This window comes from Frieseomelitta varia, unplaced genomic scaffold (genome assembly GCF_011392965.1).
Source record: "Frieseomelitta varia isolate USP_RPSP 00005682 unplaced genomic scaffold, Fvar_1.2 scaffold_530, whole genome shotgun sequence".
Taxonomy (NCBI): Eukaryota; Metazoa; Arthropoda; class Insecta; order Hymenoptera; family Apidae; genus Frieseomelitta; species Frieseomelitta varia.
In genome coordinates this window covers 157426-176138 of record NW_025110291.1, presented here as the reverse complement: position 1 = coordinate 176138, position 18713 = coordinate 157426, and the positions used below count along the sequence as shown (strand labels likewise).

The 18713-nt window shown below is 29.4% G+C and overlaps 1 protein-coding gene and 1 long non-coding RNA gene across 2 annotated transcripts in view; one reads left to right on the top strand and one right to left on the bottom strand.

Annotated features, from left to right (window-relative positions):
- LOC122533443 (scavenger receptor class B member 1-like) overlaps positions 1-13639 on the bottom strand; it is a 38483-nt gene extending 24844 nt beyond the window's left edge. Inside the window, exon 1 of the mRNA XM_043663150.1 lies at positions 12575-13639. The gene's annotated coding sequence lies outside the window, so the exon portion shown is untranslated. The remainder of the gene's footprint in view (positions 1-12574) is intronic.
- LOC122533444 lies at positions 7434-10399 on the top strand. Its single transcript, XR_006307716.1, has 2 exons — positions 7434-7524; positions 10349-10399. It is a non-coding gene; the product is annotated as an uncharacterized LOC122533444 (long non-coding RNA).
- Positions 13640-18713: the final 5074 nt, after the last annotated feature.

Below are 18713 nucleotides of genomic sequence, written 5' to 3'. Positions count from 1 at the left end.
GTTTCCACGAGAACACGAGATATTTGCGTAGAGTACTACAGAACATTTCAATTTGTAACTGATAATTAACTTTATTGAAATATTTAATAATTATTTCAATTGCTTCAATCTTTCTTGAACCATTACGTAATAGAAATATTATTACACTGTATATTTTTCCTACACAGGTATATAATTTTAAATAAATCGTGAATATTTTTCTCTAATTAATCTAAGATAAATGCTTTGGATACAGTTTTAATAAAAATATTGCGTTTTAATATCACATTCAGCTTAGAATATCAACTAAATTAAATAATTAATTAAATAAATCTCATTGAATATCGAGAGCTTTAAAAATTTAAGTTCTATATCGTTTAATTTCAAATTTTATTATTAACTTTTATCGCGGATAAAGTATAAAGTACAAAATAAAATTTGAACTTGAATTGAATCTAAATTTTTGTAATATAATACAAAACATCTATAACATTAAACCTACAATATTACTTGGGAATTAATGTTAATAATAGTAAAAAGGGATTTCTATATTTCTATGTTGGTTCACTTTCTGTATTGGCCTATTCATAAAAATTTAACGATGCTAAACATTCTGTAGCATAAATGCCGTATAATCTTCGTATTCAAATTTCTCACACGTGTCGAATGGTTATTTGGAATTCACCTTTCTTGTTAATCTTGTTTCTCTGGGGAAAAACCAGGAATCTTTTGTATAAGCCTCGAGACAGAAAAAATATCCCGACTACATAGCGTTGGAACTGCATTCCAAAAGCATCCCAAAATCTTCCCTTAAAGAACTGGTTTCAAGCCGATGAAAGATTATTATATGATACATTATAAGAAAGACACGTCAAAACTTACTTTATATATATATATACATACATACGAAACACGATTAAAATTGCCAATTAATTTCAAGATTGTTTGTTGCTTCAATGATTTTTATTTTACTCGTTCCCGAATTATCTTCCTTGAAATTGTACGAAATTGTTTTAATAATTGTTTGAACTTTGAATTTCTTTTATAGTATACATTTACATATCAAACGATTATCAATAGACTACGGATTTGTATGCAAAATCATATTTTTGAGAATATCATTCAAAAAATGGAATTTTCGTAGAAAATCGTTTTCAACTAAATGTTGCATGAAACACTACACTTTGAATATTTTATATATATTTTTCTTTTTATCTTTTGCGCATACTCTGCGCAATTTTGCACTTTAAAATTTCCTATGAATGCGTAAAAATCCACTATCGGACATCAGTTTGCAAAACTTTCGTTATGAATAGTAACTTTTACATCAAGTCGAAACTTTCAAACTAATATGACGTATACATTATAATGTATATGTCACACGTGAATGTGTATGTACATATTTATGTAAAAATTCACGCCTGTAAAAAATATATAGAATACGTAATTTACAAAAAATATAAAAAATTGTCAAATTATTCATTATAATATTTAGAGAATATTTAATATTATGATGCTTGGAGTTCTGCGAATATTAAAAACTTTTACGTCAAGTTGAAACACTCGAACTAAAGACGTGCGTATAATTATAAAAAATTGACATGTAAAATAATCCATAAAAACCTAGTTCGATAAATGATTAGTCCGATTTTCTAATTAAAGTGATTTACGACAACATTTTCAATTTTTCTAATTCTGTGACATATATTTTTGAGCATTTTTACAACAAGTGCATTACAATGAAATACTCTTGCGCAAATGTTGCATAAAGTTGGTGGAAAATCCGATATTTCACGTCAGTGATTCAACGACGAAACAGTTTCACCAATGCATTATAAGAACGAACTTGTTGGAAGTGAAAACTGTTTCAAAAGTTTCGCTGACTGGATTTCGAAGGGCAACGAAATAAAAATAAAATATAAGCAATGTCGGACAGCTTATTTTTTTAATTTTACTATTTTAAATCGTCGTATAAATATCTTATTATTCTAGGTTATTGAGAAATTAGTTATGCCAATGCAATTCTAATTTGTTATATACGTTGTTACTAAAGCTTGTTCATTCAATAATTTCTTTAACAGAAAAAGCAACTACTAATTTTTACACGTGATTGTGTTATCCATATTGATAATCAATTAAGATTTGATTTCTGGAAACGAGTATTTTATCTAATGTTTAATAACATAAAAAGGAATGTGCAATTGCTCGTAAAATTAGTAGATTTATACTGTGTGTAGCAGAATCTTGATATGACAGATAATAAACTAATTCTTAAATTATTTTATAAATATTTTACGTATACAAATTTAATAATGTATAAAATAAAATAATGCAACATTTTAATATATAAATTGAATAATGTTTAATAGTAATATATATTTATTACTGACACAAATAAAAGTATAATTAATTCGATTTAAGTATACTATTTACGAGAATCATCCAAGATCGAAACATATTATTTACATATTATTATACATTATTTACAAGAAACTGTGCGAATCTGTTTTTCAGTCTATTTAGCTTAATGAAGATTAATATCGTGACACTTTTTTCATGTAAATATAGTATAGCGTCTCATAATCTGTTATTCTTATTCGTGTTTCCCTGAATAAATTATGGTACACGGCTAATCAACAAAGACGGATGCAAATAATCATGAAAACAAATAATTATATATTGAACTATTCTAAAATCAAAATAACACATTATTTCCAACGTTAATTGATTCACAACGTCAAACATCTGTTAATGTGTATGTACATGATAAAAAGTTTGAAATTGCTATGCACGTATTCCACACTGAAAATCACGAAAATACAAAATTAACATCTAATGGACGGAATAACCATACCACATGACATTCTTCATATAATATACTCATAGTCGAGATATTTGTCAGCGTGACGTATAGTGATAAAAAATTCGAATTCTAATTAGAAATTAATATTTCTTAATTATCCCAAGGTTCCAATAGTTTAACTGAATTTAACACGAAACAAATAATTCTATTTAATTGTATCTTGTCGTAACTTAATGTTACATTTTATGTTCTTACAATTGAATTGTATTTTGCTAGAGTCTCGTAAGAATTTGTTTATTAGTTGTTATCAAGCATTCAGTTATAGAGTTTTTTTTTACTGTAAGACAACAAATTTTCAGTCCTTATTTTCGCTTCAATTTAAGTATCCGTAATTGTTACAATATTTACTGCACTATTCTAATATTCTAATATTGACTTTCTCGGTATTTGGAAAATTTTTATTCACGAGTGTAATCATTAATAACTTAGCTTCTATGACGTGATACAGAAAATTGAAAGTAAAATGTTGCGTATCGACAGAAATAAATATAGCTTGAAATATTTGCTACAAAATCACTGCTATTATCAAATTTCAGAAATAGTTTACGCTCCAGATACAATACAAAATGGCAGAAATCAAACGCGACCATGCATTACCGCTTTCTCTGAAACATTCGCCGCGATCGAATTGCAATAATACTAACAGCACTGTTGTGATACATCATTGAATAAATTCTATGACTATTCAATGGAGAAATCGCAGTAGATAGCAAAAATAACATTTGTATAGATTTCCATATTTCATATGATACGTATGTACATATGAACGAAACATAACGACAAGCTTGAAGTGATTTGAATATTAAAAAATTTCCTCAATTGCAACCTGTTTTGTGTATAATATCTTAACTTTTTTCATTTATAATTTCTTCAACGTTATCAGAGAAACATATAAATTATCTTAAATTTTCTCCGGATCTTTATATTACAATTTAGGTATAAATAGCGGCGAAATACTTTTGACGATTTTCATATCAGTGTTGACAAAATTTTACATCAAATCCACTTATTGTTAGATAATTTAAGCTGACTTTTATAAATGGAATGTCGTCCTTCAATATTTTACTAAGGATTAGCTTGATGCAATGATTTTGTTGTAAAAAATTCTTTCTTCAGTTTTAAAAATAACATCTTCGATCCTCATAACGTGTATGAACTGTTTTTCAGCAAACTGACAATGAATTTTTACGATCGCCATTAATGAAAACCATTTTATTAGAAAATAAGAGATAGTAAGAACAAGATCTTTTCATTCATCTTGTAATTGTGGGAAATGTTTGCATGAAAATGCAAAACAAAATGAGGTTAATCAATCAAAGTATACCGGAACAGATGAGAAGAAAAAGAACGAATGACAGCGAGAGCAACGAAAGGCAATATAGGATTGCAATATAATGCATTGAAAATTTCGAGAGTGCGTATGCACGTATGCGCATAGTATGTATGTATGTACGCACATGTACATGCGCTTCAATCTGTATTTGTGGCGAACATGTACGATCATTAAACATTTGTAAAGGCCTTGGAGCAATCCAACTCTCCCTTAATTTATCGAGTTTTGCAAACTTCGGCGCAATCGCGAGCTGCTTTTGCACTGCAACATTTATGTTCACCAGCCTCGGTTGGGATTGTGTCGTTCGACCGTCAGGACCGTCGATATCCACGCAAAGATTCGGAATCCTAGTTTTATTCTCGATGCCTGGCAAGAATTTTAATATTAGTTTCGTCTGTTACTTGTTGCCTAGATGCACTGGCGCAATCTACGACGATTTCAAAAGAATGCAAACCTGTGCATATATTTAAGCGCACTAACTTATGTTACTTAAACATATCGGCTCGATTTATAATGATTTCGAAAGATTTGAGATTGAGAACTGTGATTCTAGGATAATGAGAAGTAAAAAGTGTCATAATATACGCCCGGATGATTCGATTTCGATTCAAGAGTTAAATTCAACGCAGTTTGAAAGAAATTCGTCAAATTGAAAGCAGTATTTTCTAAAACTGATTGCTGAAAAGTAGACAAAGAATTTCTTTTCATCTATAAATGCGATTTTCAATTTTTCTTTTCCGATCAATATGTTACAAAATGGCAGAGCCAGTTTAGTTTCGAAACATTATTTCAACTGCTGACAGCCTTCGCTGCGAAAAACTGGAATGTATCAGAAGTAAAATATACTCCTATTGAGCATAGAAATGTATTATTTAAAATGTTGCGTAGAATTTTTTATTACATTTATGAGGACAATTCGTAGAATTTTATTTATTTCTGCGTGGCTATAAAACAACGTTTCCTCAATTTTTATATTATCTTTTAAGTTTAATACTTACTGTTATAAAAAAAATTAATCTATTATTTGCATAAAGTACCATTACAGTATACTTTACATTGATCTATGATATTATTAAATTACAGTAGACAGACGTTTGATACTAAACACATTGTGTCCTTTCATCAAAAAGCATGTTTTCCTCCAGTTGTGTTCATCTTCTTTAACTTACCTTAGATTATATTATTTCTATCAGTACGTAGGTATATAATATAGGTATAAATACCTATAATTACTCATAATATGCTTCATTAATAATATATGGAAATAAAAGTCGCGTAGGAAAGGAAGTATTCGAGGCTTCCGGTATTTAACACACAAGATACACTTGTGTAGAGAGCGGAAAGCTACATCTCGATTAATGTAGTCAGAAATTTAAAGTTTCATTCTATATAAAAGTATAGAATAATACTGAAGCGCAGAAAATTAATTCCATAATAATAATCGGTATATAAATATTAGATTGTACAATGAATTGGTTCGTATCTCTTTAAAAGAGCATCAAGCACCTTTACTTTTGTACAAGATTCATTTAATCAATTATTTCATCTTGAAAATGAGTTAAACAGCTCTTTGCTAAATCATTTTGAAGCTTGAAGTTCTTGAGCTGATTTAACTGCGGTGTCATAATTGCTACACACATACACATGTACAGTCACATAATAGACACACTAATATTGACTGAGCTTCTTCTGCATACTCGACTTGCAATGCTATATCACGTAGAGAGTTATTTTTGACGTATTGTAGAAAGTATTTTCTCAAATATTCGAAAAATGCAATTTCACCGCGAGTGAATATGAAAATTCTCGATTGGTGAAACTGGACGCAGGAAGGAAATGAAGTTGCCAAGTCTGGAGGATCAAGCCTTAAATATATTCGATCGATAACGATGGTTCAATGTACACATTTTGCGTACGTCGGTAAATGGCTATGCGGAAACATAATGACCGCAAGGACGAATGGTGTGCCCGAGCGGAGTTTACACGCCGCTTATATACGAAGAAGGAACTGTGATTTCAGACTTTCCATTTGCCTTCACGAAGGAGGGATAGAAACAAGCATGACGCACGGCTTCCTACCGTTATTGCAACGAGAACTTACACCAGATCGAGCTTTCACAACCTTTTCGGCATTTCCAAAACGAGTGAAATCATACACACAATATCAAGGGTGATGTGGAAATTAAATAGAAATCGAGAAGAAAGTACGGTTTCGTTGAGGGTATCGAAGTTGAAGTAATGAACAACAATCAGTCACAGAAGCCTGCCTGTAAGTACGTCTGTCTTTCAAGTATTTAAAATGCGAAAACAGGGAGAACTAAGAACGTGTTTTGCATAATTCGTGAATCTTAATCAACCTTTTCGTTAAAATTAGACAGATTCTAAAATAATTGCAATGTCTCTGACATTTGTTTAAAGAACAAAACACTATTTCATGGAAATCTATATGTAGAATAATAATACACATGTGTAATAAAATGAGTGAAATTTATTCTGATAATAATAACAGCAATAATAATAATAATAATAATACATTTTATACATCTCTCAACATGTCTGCAATAATTGTACAGTAAATTTCATTATTCTTTTTTCCGCAGTGAATGATGGGAAACATCATTTGTTCAAAATCTATATAATTTTAATTAACAAGTAGATTAATGTTTATAAAATATTTCAAATCATCATTTTCTTCCTTAAATATTTGAAATTTGACTTTTGAAATACAATTCGATTGACACGCATTCAATTTGTGTTTCTGATTAGTGTTGTTCTACTGTATTAAATTAGTGTCATTTTACTGTATTAAATTAAACTACGTCGCGACTATCTTTTGATTCGATGATTACATTTGAATTTAAAGATATTTTAGAACAGAAGAGCACGTAACTCCTAACTACACACACACACACACACACACACATATATATATATATATATATATATATATATATATATATATATATATAAATAAATAGTTATCTTTCTTTTGTTAATCCTACAATAATTTTTTCTTATTAGTAACATTTAGACATAGATTGTAGCTTACTCTTCAAATATTTAAAATACGAAACTATTTGATCAAATTCCGCACCGGAATATATAATATTTCATACATCTCGTTTACTTCGCGTATCAGCAATAACCAACACTTATGATACTACCTCATGAGAAATTGTATTATACACTAGGTTGCAGTAATAACCAGATTCGATTCTAGCCATACATTTCATATTAGAATAAACAAACGAGGAGAAAACGATTATGGATCATTTACGATAAAACTACTGTATTCATCATTTCAAAAAGCTATCGAACCTTGAAATCTTGGCTGATCAAGTTGATATATGTACGTTGACGGCTACTTAATTTCGTAGAGTCTGCATAGGCACACAGAATTAATTCCCACATTTCCTGTCCACGCATGGATGATATATGAAATGAATAGTTTCGAAAACGAAAGCCTGGCGCAAGTGTTTCTGTCATGAGCGCGATATTGCGAGCATAACTACGATAATTAAAATCTGCAATGAATATTTCGAGTTGAATGAACAGCGACTTTCAATGTCAAACTTTCACTCTTTGGACAAAGAAAGAAACTGGAACTTAAGGAGAGATTTATTTTGCCTATTAAATATTGCAATGAACACTCTGTCTTGGATGTTTTGCACATTTTGGGATCTTACGTAGTACATTCTATTTAAAGATCAATTTAAAAGTTATTCCTTTTGTTTGTTCTTGTCTTCGAAGATTTCCCTCTTTTTTTTAATTCTATTCTGTATATTTGAATTTTCTACATATCTATTCAAATATTAAAAATTAATACCGATTAAATCAAGAAATTTTATAATTAATATAATTGTAAATCTATTGACAGTATATTTAAATTAATATGAAATTTATACTATAAATCTATTGAAATTTCTGAAAATTAACATCTACTTAATAAATTTTATTTACAGATGGTAGGAAAATTTTGCTATAAGATTGATATTATAAAAATTAATCTATTCAAATTTCTACCTGCGAATTACTATAATTTTGTTACTGAGCAAAATAGTAAATATCAAATTTCCGATAAAATTTATAATTCTTTTAATGAAAAATTTTGGGAATACTTTTTCCTTTGATGGTTTTTATGCAACTGATGTTACTGTTGTATAAAAATTCTGAGAAACGAAGAGGCATGGTTTAAGAACATTTCAGATATCGTAGAAAAGATATACGGAAGCGTTTATCTCGAGTTTGTGGTTTCGATTCGAAACCGCATTCTGTGTATTTTTATAGATAGTACATGAATCGTGCTCAAAAATTTTACCGCAATACTAATGTGTATCCGTTCAATTTTTTCACTCAAAGTAGAATTCAGAATTCTCTTTTTAGATAATTTTGTTATGATTACGATTATGATTATTAGTTATAAAATTATAAAATTACCGCATTGTGCATGATTACATTTATTAATTACATTATAGAATACAGTCTTTTATTTTTGTAAAATTTAAGTAAATTATAGATTATTATTATTATATTTTATACTTTATCTATTTCTAAACTATATTCCTAGAATTTTTTCAGGTTCATAACTAGAGAAAGAAATTTATTTCATCTACTAAATTTTATAATAAATACTTTATTTTGACTGTTATCATTTGTCTGCAAATTTTGTGCATATTATATTTATGTTTTGCACTGTAACAAAATTATTTACTCTCATTTAACTTGAATAATCACTTTATTTGGAAAAGTTAATATGTTATTTATGTTAATTAAATTATAAAACGTAACTACATGATTGGACGATAAAAAATTAGAGAAGTATATTCAAATTCCGATCCTTTAGTCATAATCAATCTTTATATTGAAAATTATATTAAGCAAAGTAATATATTTCGACATGTCGTTTTTTTCTTAAAAAGGGAAAAAATCCAAAAGTGCGTTGCGATATCGAAATCCTTAAAAATAAAGAGAAAGTCAAGTTTGTTCTTTCTCACCTTGCTGTATCTTTGATCTTACTTTATGTAATACCTTGTTGATTTAAGCGCTTTTTAGCAACAAAATAACAATAAAATTTCAGAGAATTATTTTAATTAAAACACTTGGAAATCTTCCACGTGGTTCGCTGTTGGTTAAATTTATTTGAGTAATTAATAGTCAGCGTTTTTATAATTTGATTTGCGTTTTTAGACTTTGACTTTTCGAATATCTTGAATCTTAATTTTGTGAATATGTTAAAAAAGAAGATAAACTCGTCTAATTTACCCTCGAAGGACCCTGAATGAGTACATTTCAGTGGCTGAAATGTTGACGTGATCACAAAGAGAAAGTGATCTTTTTGCGAAACACTCTTCATGGTGAACCACGTACTTACTTTAATTTTGTTGCATTTGCCGCTTCCAGGTTCGGTTTCATATTTTGTTTTCGGTAAAACTGATACAACGTGGAATTGTTGCATCTTGAATATTCATCGAAATATTAAAACTATACTTTATTACTCGTAGTATAATTTTTAATATTTTTACAGTTTCTGATTTCATTTTGCAATTCTTGATATTTTTTTCATTTTTGCATTTTGTAGTTTTTAATATTTTTGTGACTATGAAGTATAACTCAAAAGATACGGATTTATTTACTGAAACGAAGGAGAAAGATGTTATGTTCGTTTTAATGTGAATAAGCGTGTTTGCGGCGACGTGGACGTTTAAACGTTTTGACAGTGACTGATCAACGTTGCGAAACAGCTGAACTTGCCCTAAATATCAAATAATAGTTCCAGTAGTTCCAGTCAACGTACCGTGTAATAATGGAGTAGAACGTGCCTGTAGGTGAAACAATACTAAAGAAAGTTCACGCTGAGATCTTTCTGTATGATCAGTCGATTATTCTCACGAAAGATAGTTACGTATAAATTACGAATTATTTAACATCAAGAGATAACGATATAAATAACGTATAATGTTTAATAACACGAAATAACATTGTGCCAAAGTATATAATTTAATATCAAATAAATTTTAACATGTGGAAGAATCAGTATGTAACATGGCAGATCTATCAATAATTAAGGTATTTTAATTGATGAGAAGAAGGATTAGAAAACTTAATGAAATAGTATTTTAATTAATCAAGATTTCAGGAAATTGAATAATAATTTTAATAATATCTTTTTTCAGGTGTTACTTTTATATCAGAATTAACATTCTCAGTAAATATTTCCGAGAAAATAAAAATTTTTAATTATTTTCATGACTTAAACCGTATGCACGCAATTACGCTACGCTAATTACGCGAAAAGGGTCACTGACAATGTTTCTGCATCAAGATAATTCCAGCCCAGCCATTTTATAAAGAAAGGAAAAAGGCAAGTAACTCTCATGATTTGTATAATAAAGACCTTGATAAAAAGATATTTCCTCTTCTTGTCAAATTATATTTTATGTTAATATATACTAATTAATCCATAATTGATTCTTTTACTAGCTACATTAGTATATATTAACATAAAATATAATTACTTTGAAATGAATAAAAATTGAAAGTTTATTTTATTCAAGTGTCAGATATTTAATAAAAAAAGATAGAAATATATTGCGTAAATCATAATTAAACATTTGTAAGTCATCATTTCAATAGTCTTAATAAGTTATTAAATTATTATTATAGTTAATAAGAAGTAAAAACAAGCCTGTAATGTTTTCTGATCTAAATAGTTATGAGATTATGATTCGTATGTCTGATTCAGCTATTTTGACGTTCGATCTTGTTAACGATGATCTAACAAATTTTTCCGATCGTTATGATATCTAAATTAAGATATTATGTTTAAATTCATAAGAACAGGCCATAATGATAGTTTGACACCATTATGAAAAAGAAACTAAATGTTTGGTAAATGAAACGTGATGTTACCTGAACTTTGCGACAATCGTTAATGTTAAAGGTCATACCTCGATTTCCTGTTGCATCTAACGTGCACGTAATACAGTATTTAAATTCAAACCGAAATTTTACGGTGTCAATAAAATTCTGTCAACAATTATGTTAGTAAAACGATAATGGATTTGTAGAAAGTAGAAACTTACGCGTAATTTTTGCAAGCAAAAATAAGCAATATACTTAGTTGACAAGAGATTTTTATGCATAAAAGTTTTTAATGAACAAAACAAGTCTTTATTTGGGTCTTTCTTTAATCGTGTTCATAAAAATATAAATTTTCATGAAAATCTTCAATCTGATTTTCAATCGAAATAATGTTGCTCGGTTATTAAGTTCGGCGATCTTCTTCCAAAAATACCTTTTTCGTTTCTATATTTTATTATATATGATATCAAGATTAGTTTTATATTTATTTTTATATTTTATATTTATATCTGTTGATGTTAGAGCTAAAAAAGATATTATAATTGAACACCTTCTTCTAGAAAATTATAATAATATCATGAAATCAATATTTTACAAGAGATCTAATTTATAAAAATACTTGGAAATACGTATTGGAAATGTTTCTTAAGGGAAATATATTCTCCAAGCATATGGAATGATTATAATTTGAAATTCATCATTGTAAGAATCGTTTACAAGGATTTGTTCATTAAGTATACAGTACTTGTCATATGATGGTCTTTTTATTTTAGAGTCGTGCATTAGGAAAATTTTACATAAATCATTTCTCAATGATGTTCGTTCAATATCTCATGAAAATTGATCGATATGAAAATAATTATGAATATATGTTTATAAAGTTTGTTTATCATAGAAGAATGAAATGAAGCTATTAACATAATTACATCTATTAACGTAAAAAGTGTTATTAGCGACGGACATTTAAATCATAAATTAAACTGAGTGAAATGATTTTATCTGTTATTGACAAGCAAAAAATTCAATTCTTTAAGCCACATCAATCAAACTTTTTGTTATTTATCATAATTCATATATACAGTATAATGTACAATATTCGATCAGCATACAAAATGATAAAAAGAAAATCACGAAATTAAAACATAACTTTCTTTCGTTATTCACAATTGCAAAAATTGTATCTAACGATACAAAATTAATTTTCACGATCGATGATCAACAAATCGTTCACAGAAAACGTTCAATAAACGAAATTGCAAGCAAGTTCAAAAATTTATTTACTTGGAAATAAAGAGGACTGTTATAATTTCATTTTATCAAGAGAACTGGAGAAGTAACTCTGAAAAGTGTGCGATAAAATTGTTGGGCGCAGTTCCAGGTTCTCAGCGAGAGTCTGAAACTTCGGGCCCTCACCATAAGAAGATAAACACGTAATACGGGGCTGTCACGCGTGGACCACGGTATTGCACTTGCTCTATTCTACGTTCATTCTACATTCTTCGCCACTTTCAAATAAGAAATTATTCATATTTACTTACGTAAGGTCGCCGATAGATGTTCCCTATTTGCGCGCACAACCGAGTTCATTAACTGGCCAGTAAAATCCCTCTTTATGTAACACACAACAGTTTTCCAGCCCGAGGTGAGCGAATGGAAAGAAGAGAACCATACGAGGTAGGTTTCTCTATCACCAACGTACTACACGCACATATTTGTCGGTCATACTCATTTAGGCCGTGATCGCCGTTTCCATTGCTTCTGATAATCCTCAGTAGAAGGAGTTCCTCTTAAACGATATTGCCTACTTTCCACCTTCCAACCGGCACCTGCCTTTGTCACTTTATCTGTGGGTTGATTGTTCTCCACTGACCGACAATCACCATCGAATACGTTCCTTTCGTCGTTGCTCTCCCATTCGAACGACTCAGCCGTTCAAGTGGTCCCTTCTTCAAAATTCTTTAAACGAAAGAGCTTGAGCGCCGGACGAATAATACAGTAAAATGCAACTAATTGTGACACTGACGGTAACAGGTGCACATGATTTCACGAGCGATGATCGATGTCAATAATAAAGAAGAGTCGAGTCGTTGTATCGTGAATTCTTATTGTTTATTACTGTGTATTATCTTTTGCCTTTACACTTCCCTCGTGAGATCAAGATAGGAACGTTTAAGATCCAAACTATTATCTCTTCTCGTGCAGCGACGTTGAACACGCGGATTCCCTGTCAGATCGGTCACTTTTCACGAAATTTTTTGAAACAATTTTGTAACAAGACTCAATGCGTCTTCGCCGATAGAAAGTAAAAAAAAAAAAAAAAAAGACGAAAGAAAGATTGGCAACACGAGCGTGGAGAATGATGTGGAATCGAGCGAAGAGTCGCTCGGTTCTTTTCACCGATAGATCGACAATTCGAAGATGAATGTCCGGGAGATACGCGCGTGTTCTTCGATCCTGTCGAATCGCGAGGTGAATGAGGAGATAGTGGAACAGTAGTGCAGCGTGGACCACGGTAACGAGAACGCGGTGCCCACCAACCGGCCAAAGAAAGTGGTAGGGACTGCAGGTAAACGTACGTCCTCAGGACTGTCTACATCGCACGCATCGAACCTCGTCCTCTTGCCTTGGATACTTTTTCGTAAAACGAACGATCAGCCTTCGTTCGGCTCTGTTCGACTAATTGTAAGTATACTTTGACCTGGCCTGATGTGAAATGAAAATTCCTCCTCCTCCTCCTCCTCCTCCCACTTTTCTCTGACGCGTAAACGACTAATGTCACACGTCGTACGGAGTTACTTTCGGAATGCCTTTCAACCCTTGGAAGGTCGCGTCGTGGTTCTACGAACGAGTTGCTTCCTTATTCGGCGAAACCGTCTCTCAGGGAGTGATTGAAAAATAGTAGGAGATTTTGGTCGCATGCTTGGACTGCGGATATTTGTTCAACATTTTAGCATCGAGATGATAACTCGAGATTGTAAGTCACTGATACTATCGAGCTGTATTGGACAACTGAACAATTTAGAGTGAAATTAATTTTGGAATTTTTTAATTCAATTTAGCTTTATTACTAAACCCTTCTATTTTGGGGAATATAAGTAATTTGATGTAATTTAAAATATAAGTAATTTCGGCCGCATTTCGCAGGGGTTCGTGATTATGTATTTATTCAATTTGTTATTTTTGCGATCGTAACTGAGAAAATGGAGTTGTTGGAGCTACTGGGGACAATGGCAATTTTAGAATCTTTAGTTTAATTTTTTAATTTAATAAAGAATGTGAAATATGAATTTTAGTCGTTTAAAATCAATTACTCTAGACATCTATAACTCGATGATACTAGAATTGAATAGAGTTTTATCAAATATTATATCGAGTATTCAAATATTATTTTGAATATTTTAATTTGTAATTTTATGTAATTCTGTGTATTCTGTGTATTCAGAGGTACAACAATTCGCGGAATTGTAAATTCGAGAGCAATGAATATAATCGAGATCCTTTGCTTAACATATGACATATAAGATGTCAATATCAATGTTAAAGCCAAAAGTAAAATTAAATGAAACATTATGTTCCAGAGTTGCGTGGTGATAACGCTTATATCTTTATATAATTTTGAGATTATATTTTATTATTATATTATATTATTAAAAATGGAACGCAATCTTAATATTTATACATGTAGATAGAGTAAAAATTAAACGAAATGAAAACAAAATAAAAATTTTCAACCTAAACTGTATGTACACCGTTATATCATGCATTGTGCATAATTGGAATTACAGAGTCACGGAATCTTAGTCACGCAAGTGTTCAATTTACGCGCTGAATTCTCATATTCTCGTAAAGCTTCATCCGTTGTTTCTTTTTTTTTCTCTCTCTTTTTTATGTCAAAATCCTAGAAAGTTGCAAGACAAGATTATAAAATATAGAGAATACGATCGGCAGAAACTTTTTTTTATGTCATTCACACGGAATAATGCATTTCGTATTTTTATAATTCAACAGTAGATACAAGTCTGCACGATGCAAGAATATTCATTAATTAATTTATTTTGAATTATTTTATTTATGTATGCAAGGTATAATAAATTAAATTTATTTTTAATCGTTATTCTATATCATACTTTAAACGTTGAAATAATGATGTAGAATAAATCAAGAATGTAGAATAATGTGCAAGAATAATATGCAATGTAATAATATTGCATAGAATAATATGCAATGTAGAATAAACTAATAATGTAATATAGAATAAATCGTTTGCCAATCTAATTGTAATAGGTATTAACATGTTTATAAAGTTATAAAGTTATAAAAATACAATTAAAATTTATGCCAGATATTATATTCTAATTAAACTATTCGAATATCTTTTTAAATGTAAACATAAAATTAGAAAAGCGTTATTTTTAAAGGCGACCATTTTTAACCCATCGAGACATATATTGTCAAATATAAAAAGATAGTTAAGTATAATAAATTGGCTATAAATAAATGAGGCCAGAAGTAATCATTCTCTTTTTAACGTAGTAAAATGTTAAGATCGCGTGATAAATTCGTATATGTGATAATATCTGGATACAGACCGACTTGGTTTATGAACTGTGTAGTAAAAAAATATATGTATATAACAATAATGTGTAAAATATTCTATATCTTTCAACTGGAAATTAAGAACATTATATTTAAATGAATATTAAATATAATATAAAATCTTGTTAATTTGAAATTTAGTCGTGAACTCTCTTTAATCTGAATTTTTATGAAATTTGCAATATATATATCTTAAACTTGGGTTAGAAAAAAATATTCATCTATTATCTTTTGACCATTCTTCAAGCTTACAAAGTTTCATCGAAGCCTTCCTTTAATGGTTTTAGCTGGAGGAAACCATACGTCATTTAAGCAAACAAAAAAAAGTGTCAATATGTATGAAAAAAGTGTCAATATCAACGCCAAAATTTAAAAATCATATTACTTTTTCAATAGAATGTTACTTTTCAATGTCAATGAACGTCATTCAGCAAGCATTTCTCCGAACATGAATGCACTGTCATTGAATAAATGGATGAAACAGATAAAACAAATTTTTCATTTTCTAAATTTTGAAATCAACCATTGATTGATTTTTATTCTGATTAAAAATATATTTACAAATAATACATTATTCTTTATCGTTTTACATTACATCTCAAATGTGCAACACATGTAAATTTAGAAATTATGTTTCTTTTAAAAAATATATTAAACTGTGAAGAGAAAATATTGTATGAAAATTATTCGGATGAAAATGCAACAAAAAAGAATTGATTAACCCTATGGCTTTCTTGTTTCGCGTGTTTCACATTAAGTAATCAATTGAATATGTATGGGTCAATACATCTAACTGAAATTTACTTGGGTGTTGTGACTGTTTCTTATAGGTACATGAAAGAGAAATCGTTACCATCAGATACTTTTATTCCACAAGTTCATAAATTCTAACTAACAATAGACACAGTCAACTTCGGATAACCTACTTTAATTTTTAAACTTATATCATGCTTGTATCAAGCCATGGATAAAGCTGTACATAAGATATACCATACAATTAAATTATAGTTCCTGCTTAAACAGTGTAACCAATCTTATCGTTCTAGGATCTTGCTGGTTCCATAAATTAAGCAATGCACTTGGAACGCAACTGTTTGAACAGAATCATAAATATTTCCTAAATGTACATAATTCTTTAGATTTATTTTATTCATGTGTAAAGTTTTACTACCAATATCACCGTCGTTCAAGAATATAACATGAAACATAAATATATTATATTTAATGTATTGATTATGTTGAATGTTTGATAAAATTGAAATATGCTTTTATATGATTATATACAATATATTTTACAACATAATACAAAAGAAATACATGAAAATATCCATCACACAAAAGTTCATATTTATTTAATATTTATCGTAAAATCAGTCTTTTCTTGTATTCAAATATTATTAATACGTTATTCATTGTTGTATTAAAATGATATTAATACTTTATATTATTATATTATAATACTTTATATTATATTATATAAAAAATAAAAATAAATCTGATTTTCTTATATCTCGCTTTAAAACACTTTTTATAATTCATGCGGCCTTTTCTTGGTCCAGTTTAAAAAGTGAAAGTATGAGACCGCCTACTCATGTCTCATGTATCCTGTATAATTTGATCAATATTAATCTCAAATGGTAACCCAATTTTTGGAAAATACAATTAATTCGAAATGAACGTTAGTTCTTTCTTTAACTACATCTTATAAATAATAGTACAAATATTTTATTTTAAAAACTGAATTAAGTAAAATACTGTTTATAATGAATACCTTACATTTGAAATACCAAATTTTCTTACTTCGTAGAATTCTACTCTTTATTTGTAATAGTATACTTTCTTAAAATGAATTGCATACCGAAATCGGATCATTGATAATAAATGTATACAAGATATAACGAAAAGCGTTTCACTTTGTTTCAATTAAAATAAAAGAGAACAAGAAAATGTTAAAATATGATAATTAGAACTGAATAACATTTTCAGATGTACTAAAATGCTGAAAAAGGAAATAAATAAACACTGTAAATATGGTATTATTTTAATAAAACATTGCGACATGAAATGGTGTTATTCTTCACATTTTATCTGCATATCCTCCATTTATTTATCGTTAGAAAACTAAAGCACTCAGATTTTTGAATCCCGTAAATAAACAATTCTTATAATTCAAAGATAAAAAACGGTAAGTGAATATGTACTTAAATTTCCTAGTAGTTTAATTTATGAACTAGAAATCATATATTATATTTCAGTTCATCCTTAAGAACTCCAATTTTTAAATTTATCTAATTAAATATCGAAACTTGAATGTAACAGATATAACCCACAATGGGTCTCGAGCGTAGTCACCTCCTCGTGGTGAGACCTGGTAATTGATGTCGTACAAACACTAAAGTTTGCAAAACGATATCAAGCTAAGAACTACGCAATATATAGTACAGTTTATATTGTCCAAAATCATTTGACAGAGTAAACTGAACTACAGGAACAATTAGTTAATAAGTAAATTAATGGAAAAAAATTTTCAAATATTCAGCAAAGAATATCTCTTAATAACAGAGACACTAGCATTTAAACATAATGCAAAAAACATACGTATCAGGAGAACAGCTCTTCTGTTCCCCTGATACAAAACTAGAATTTTTGGCAAGAAATTATATCACGATCGCGAGATATTTAGGTTCAAAAATTTTTGGAAAAACATAGGAAACGGGGGAACAGCAGGACGGCCGGCTCTGTCGTGCCACCTCTTCGAATCTTATGTTCTCCTGATACAAAACTAGAATTTCCAGCCTGAAATTCCATCTCGTTCATGAGATAATCAAGTTCAAAAATTTTTCGAAAAACCTAGGAAACAGGAAAACTGCTGGACGGTCGGCTTTCTAGTGCCACCACCTCGAATCTTATATACTCCTGATACAAAACTAGAAATTCCAGCCAGAAAATCCATCTCGTTCAGGAGATGTTCACATTCAAAAATTTTTGGAAAAACATAGGAAACGGGGGAACAGCAGGACGGCCGGCTCTGTCGTGCCACCTCTTCGAATCTTATGTTCTCCTGATACAAAACTAGAATTT